Raw genomic sequence first — 6,771 nt, 5'->3', positions numbered from 1 at the left:
TCTTGGGCTTATGACAGCTTAGTTGCATTTTGATCTTAGTTAGCTAGGATAGGCATTTTACCACTCTTTACGCCGTGTCAATAGGACGGTTGATTTGGGTTTCTTGTATGACCGCGGTGGCTGGCACAAGATTTACCAACCCTTGAAGTTAGGCTGTTGCTATAACTAAGTCAAGTTTGCACTCATTGCTTAATGTTAATTACTGCTGAATACCCGTGGGGGCGTGGCTTAGCGAGGCGTCTTGGGCTACTACTTGGGTGTGCCTGATACCCGCTCCTCAAGGCCTGTATGGGGGTAGGTGGTCGAGGGCGTTTACACTGGGGCGCGGATACTTGCATGTATATATTTAGCAAAAACCAACCGTAAGGTTAGGACTAAGTCTTTTGTCCGCAGGCATGTTTTATGCCATCTTGGCAACTTCAGTGCCATGCTTTGTGTTAAGCTATGTGGACGGGGGTGTGGTTAGCTGATAGTTGAGTGGTGAGTGAGAGTGAAGTATATGAAATTATTGCTTGTGTTTACTATTTTTAGTACTGGAGTTTCTCTAAGTCCTAGGACTAGGAGGAAATGGTGTTTCATAGTGTGTAGGCGTCGGGATAGTCCGAGTATCGTCGGGGTATTCCTGCTAGGCCTAGGAAGTGCTGGGGGAAGAACGTTAGGTTTACTCCTGTAAATATTACCCCGAAGTGGGCTTTTGCTCATGTTTGGTGTAGGGTAAACCCAGTGAGTAGTGGGAATCAGTGAGTAAATCCTGCTAGAATGGCAAAGACGGCGCCTATGGATAGGACGTAGTGGAAGTGGGCAACTACGTAGTACGTGTCGTGCAGGGCGATGTCTAGGGAAGAGTTTGCAAGAACGATTCCTGTTAATCCTCCGATGGTAAATAGGAAGATAAATCCTAGAGCTCATAGTATTGGGGGGGGTCTCATTTGATTGTTCCTCCGTGCAGGGTGGCTAGTCAGCTAAATACTTTGATTCCGGTAGGGATGGCAATGATTATAGTGGCTGATGTAAAGTAGGCTCGGGTATCAACGTCTATTCCTACTGTAAACATGTGGTGAGCTCAGACGATGAATCCTAGGAAGCCGATGGATAGTATGGCTCAGACTATTCCCATGTAGCCGAAGGGCTCCTTTTTGCCTGAGTAGTACGTGACTACGTGTGAGATGATTCCGAACCCCGGTAGGATCAGAATATAGACTTCTGGGTGTCCGAAGAATCAGAATAGGTGTTGGTACAGGATTGGGTCTCCTCCTCCAGCGGGGTCGAAGAATGTGGTGTTTAGGTTTCGATCAGTTAGTAATATTGTAATACCGGCGGCGAGTACGGGGAGTGATAGAAGGAGTAGGATGGCGGTAATTAGTACGGATCAGACAAATAGTGGGGTTTGGTATTGTGAGAGTGCGGGGGGTTTTATGTTGATGGCTGTGGTGATAAAGTTGATGGCCCCAAGGATGGAGGAGATACCGGCTAAGTGGAGTGAGAAGATAGCCAGGTCTACTGAAGCTCCGGCGTGGGCAAGGTCACCTGCTAGGGGAGGGTAGACAGTTCAGCCTGTGCCGGCGCCAGCTTCTACAGTGGATGAGGCTAGTAGGAGGAGGAATGATGGGGGGAGGAGTCAAAAGCTTATGTTGTTTATTCGCGGGAATGCTATGTCGGGGGCACCGATTATGAGGGGGACTAATCAGTTGCCGAATCCTCCGATCATGATGGGTATGACTATAAAGAAGCTTATTACAAAGGCGTGAGCGGTAACGATTACATTGTAAATTTGGTCGTCGCCTAGGAGAGTTCCTGGTTGTCCTAGTTCTGCGCGGATTAATAGGCTGAGTGCGGTGCCGACTATTCCTGCTCATGCCCCGAAGATGAGGTACAGGGTGCCAATATCCTTATGGTTAGTGGAAAATAGTCATCGGTTGATGAAGGTGACGGGTAAGATGGCTGAGTGTTGAAGCGTTAGGCTGTAGTCCTTTTTACAGAGGTTTAATTCCTCTTCTTATCGGCTCTGTAGTGAAATTCATGTTGAGTTGCAAGCTCATCGATGCGCACTAGGGTGCGTCAGGGTCTTTGTAGGCAGAAGCCAATTGGTTTAGGCATTTAGCTGTTAACTAGAGTTTTGTGGGATCGAAGCCCATCTGTCTAGGGAGGCTTTAGCTTAATTAAAGCGTCTGACTTGCATTCAGAAGATACAGGTTAATATTCTGTAAGTCTTAATGTGCAGAAACTAAGAGGGTTTAACTCTTATTTAAGGCTTTGAAGGCCTTCGGTTTGGGGTGTTATCCTAAGTTTCTAGACAATGGCATGTATTATTGGGGACAGGGGAAGTAAGAGGATTGATAGTGAGGCAAGGACCGCAGTAGGTGTGCTTGGGGCTTTGCTAGTGTATCATTGTTTTATGTGGTTAGAGGAGTTGGGGGGAAGGGTAATTGTTGAGTGGTATGCGAGGCGTAGGTAGAAGAAGAGGCTGAGCAGTGATAGCATGGCAATTGCCATGGCTGCTGGTGTTATTTCCTGTTTAGTTAGTTCTTGGATGATAAGTCACTTTGGTATAAAGCCTGTTAATGGGGGGAGGCCTGCTAGGGATAAAAGTACTAGTATTAGGGTGGCGTTTAGCACTGGGGTTTTTGTTCATGAGGTTGTGATCATGGATAGGTTAAGGGCTTTGATTTTGTTAAGGGCTAGGAATACGGCTGATGTTATGATTGTGTATAGGTAGAAGGTAAGTAAGGCCAATTTGGGGCTGTAAACTAGGATGATGGCGATTCAGCCTAAGTGGGAGATGGACGAGAAGGCTAGGATTTTGCGTGTTTGTGTTTGGTTCAGTCCTATTCAGCCTCCTAGTGCTGTTGAGGCTAGGGCCATGGCGGTGAGTAGAGCTGGGTCGAGGGATTTGGATGTTAGTAGGAGCAGGGTTAGTGGGGGGAATTTTATGAGGGTCGAGAGTAGCAGGGCTGTTATTAGTGGCGATCCTTGTAGTACTTCTGGGAATCAGAAGTGAAATGGCACTAGGCCCAGTTTAATAGCGATTGCTGCTGTCAGTAGTAGACAGGAGGTTGGGTGGTTTATTTGTGTGATGTCTCATTGGCCGGTGACTCAGGCATTGGTTATGCTAGAGAATAGGACCAGGGCGGAAGCAGCTGCTTGGGTTAGGAAGTATTTCGTTGCGGCTTCTACTGCTCGTGGGTGGTGGGATTTGGCAATTAGGGGAATGATGGCTAGTGCGTTGATCTCCAGTCCTGTCCAGGCCAGAACTCAGTGGTTGCTGGAAATTGTGATTGTGGTGCCCAAGATGAGGCTGAAGGTTATGATTGGGGTCGCGTAAGGGTTCATTAGTAGAGGAGGGGGTTAAACCATCATTTTCGGGGTATGGGCCCGATAGCTTGATTAGCTGACTCTACTAGAAAATAATATAAGGGAAGTATGGAGAATTTTGATTTCTCTTGTGTGGGTTCAATTCCTACTTTTCTAAGGTCAACAGGAAATGAGAGGGCTGTTATACCTCTATGTTCACTTTATCATAGTGACCCTTTGTAGTTCAGGCACATTTCCTTATGTAAGGAGGTAGGCCTGCATAGCAGATAGGTATGCTGATGTGTCAGAGGCACAGAGCTAGTGTGAGGGGTAGGAAGTTTTTTCATAGTAGGTGCATTAGTTGGTCATATCGGAATCGTGGGTATGAAGCTCGGACCCATAAGAAACCAGAAGATAGTAGGAGGACTTTTGTGGCTAGGATGACGGGGAATAGTTCTGTGGGTGGCCCTAGGGCGCTTGGGTTTAGGAATATGATGGCTGTAAGTGTATTTATTAGCATAATGTTCGCATATTCAGCTAGGAAGAATAAGGCGAAGGGTCCTGCGGCGTATTCAACGTTAAACCCTGAGACTAGCTCAGATTCACCCTCTGTGAGGTCAAAAGGAGCTCGGTTTGTCTCTGCTAGGGTGGATACGTATCATATTATTGCTAGGGGTCATGAGGAGAAAATGAAGTATAGAGGCTCCTGTGCGACGGCAAAGGAGCTGAGTGTGTAGCTTCCGCTTAGTATGATTATTGATAGCAGGATTATGGCCAGTGTCACTTCGTATGAAATGGTCTGTGCTACTGCCCGTAGGGCTCCGATTAGTGCGTATTTTGAGTTCGAGGCTCAGCCTGATCATAGGACTGAGTAGACGGCTAGGCTTGACATGGCTATTAGGAAGAGAACTCCGAGGTTTAGATCTGCTAGGGGAAATGGGAGTGGTAGTGGTGCTCAAGTGGTGAGGGCTAGGACAAGGGCTAGTATTGGTATCAGAATGAATAGAAGTGGGGAAGAGGTAGAGGGTCGGATGGGCTCTTTGGTAAATAGTTTCAGTCCGTCCGCAAATGGTTGAAGTAGGCCAAAAGGCCCGACAACGTTAGGGCCTTTGCGGGATTGTATGTAGCTTAGGATTTTCCGTTCTACTAGGGTTAGGAAGGCTACGGCAATCAGGATTGGGATGATGTATAGGAGGGATATAACGAGGCAGCTTAGTGTTGTTATTTGAATCATGGGTGAAGCTAGGGAGAGGATTTGAACCTCTGGGGAAAGGGCTTAAGCCTTCTGCACTTGCCGGGCTCTGCCACTCTAGCTGGTCCTTTTCTAGGATTGAAAGTGGTGGGGGAAGGCCCTCTTCACGGTTTAGTTGGTTTCACTGCTTAGAGGGGGGGGGCGTGCTTGTGGTATTGGCCCCACTTTCCCGGTCCTTTCGTACTGGGGAGAGTGTGTCATAGATAGAAACCGACCTGGATTGCTCCGGTCTGAACTCAGATCACGTAGGACTGTTAATCGTTGAACAAACGAACCCTTAATAGCGGCTGCACCATTAGGATGTCCTGATCCAACATCGAGGTCGTAAACCCCCCTGTCGATATGGGCTCTTGAGGGGGATTGCGCTGTTATCCCTGGGGTAGCTTGGTCCATTAATCAATTATATTGGGTCTGGTCACTGTTAGCACTTTGAGGGGTAGCTCTAGGTAAAGAGGTATGGTCTTGTTTTTGGAGGATTTGTTCTCCTCCAAGGTCGCCCCAACCGAAAAATATCGACCAGGCTCTGCGATGGTAGTGGCCCCAGTGGGGTTGATTGAGGATTCGCGGTGGTCGTTGATTTTTAAGTTCCACAGGGTCTTCTCGTCTTATGTTCACATCCCCGCTTTTGCACGGGGAGATCAATTTCACTGATTATCTGTGAGAGACAGTTAAGACCTCGTTTAGCCATTCATACAAGTCTCGATTTATGGGACAATTGATTGCGCTACCTTTGCACGGTTAGGATACCGCGGCCGTTAAACCTAAGTCACCGGGCAGGCATCACCTTCAATACTTGTTTAATTTGCTGAAGGCTATGTTTTTGGTAAACAGTCGGGCCTTATTAATTTGCCGAGTTCCTTTCACAGATTTTAATCGCTCTTATAGGCGCTCCTGAGTCGGGTTAACAGGGTTAGTTAATACGTGGTCTTGTAGGGGTTTTTGTATCTGTCTAGGTCTGTTAATAATGTTTCTATGTAAGCTTGCGCCGTTAGAGGGGTGTGGCCCTGTACATGAGGGGCCTAGGATGATTCCTAGGATTGTTATGAGGATGGCAGCGGTTTTGGTGATAAGGGGTATGGTTATTGGGGGGGTTTTGGTTGGTGTGATGAAAGAGGTAATGATTATTCCTGCTGTAATGCTGCCTAGGGCGAGTCGGGTTAGGGGGGCGGTGATTAGTGGGTTGTTTTCGTTTATTGATACTATTGGGGGGATTCGGGTTTGTCCAGCTTGGACTAGGATGGTTATGCGGATGCTGTAGGTTGCGGTGAATGCTGTGGCTATAAGGGTTAGGAGTAGGGCTCAAGTATTTAGGTATGATGTGTTTAAGCTTTCGATGATGAGGTCTTTTGAGTAGAATCCGGCTAGGAATGGGGTTCCTATCAGCGCCAGGTTTCCGATGGTTAGGCAGGAAGTAGTGACTGGGAGTATTTTCTGTAGGCCTCCTATCTTTCGGATATCTTGTTCTCCGTTTAGGTTGTGGATGATAGACCCTGAGCATAGGAATAGTATGGCTTTAAAGAAGGCATGGGTTGAGATGTGTAGGAAGGCTAGTTGTGGGAGGTTTAGTCCGATAGTGACTATTATTAGTCCTAGTTGGCTGGATGTTGAGAAAGCAATGATTTTTTTGATGTCATTTTGGGTTAGGGCGCATGTGGCAGCAAATAGGGTTGATAGAGCACCTAGGCATAGGCAGGCAGTTAGGGCTGTCTGGTTGGTGGCTAGCAGGGGGTGCATGCGGATGAGCAGGAAGATTCCGGCTACTACTATGGTACTGGAGTGCAGTAGGGCTGACACTGGGGTGGGGCCTTCTATTGCTGCGGGCAGTCATGGGTGGAGTCCAAATTGGGCGGATTTTCCTGCGGCTGCGAGGATTAATCCTATGAGGGGGAGGATTGGGGTTTGGTGGGGGTGTACGGCTTGTTGGATCTCTCAGGTGTTGAATGTTGAAGCTAGTCATGCTATGCTCAGGATCAGTCCGATGTCTCCGATTCGGTTGTAGATTACGGCTCGTAGGGCGGCGGTGTTGGCATCTGCTCGGCCTTGTCATCAGCCGATGAGAAGGAAGGACATGATTCGTACTCCTTCCCAGCCTACGAATAGGAGGAATATGTTGTTTGCGGTTGTTAGGAGGAGTATGGCGACTAGGAATGTCAGTAGGTAGGTGAAAAATTTTGTTACGTATGGCTCTGAGGCCATGTATCATATGGCGAATTGTAGGATTGATCATG

General features: G+C 47.7%; 2 long non-coding RNA genes across 2 annotated transcripts in view; one reads left to right on the top strand and one right to left on the bottom strand.

Annotated features, from left to right (window-relative positions):
- The window catches only part of LOC310897992, a 927,268-nt gene that overhangs the window by 242,768 nt on the left and 677,729 nt on the right, over positions 1 to 6,771 (top strand). The gene's annotated exons all lie outside the window — the stretch shown is intronic.
- LOC310897994 overlaps positions 1 to 6,771 on the bottom strand; it is a 149,296-nt gene that overhangs the window by 18,439 nt on the left and 124,086 nt on the right. The window lies entirely within an intron of this gene.

This window comes from Anser anser (genome assembly GCF_964211835.1).
Source record: "Anser anser genome assembly, chromosome: 3".
In the NCBI taxonomy this organism is placed as follows: Eukaryota; Metazoa; Chordata; class Aves; order Anseriformes; family Anatidae; genus Anser; species Anser anser.
The sequence above is the reverse complement of the archived record's forward strand: the minus strand, read 5'-3'. Positions and strand labels throughout refer to the sequence as shown.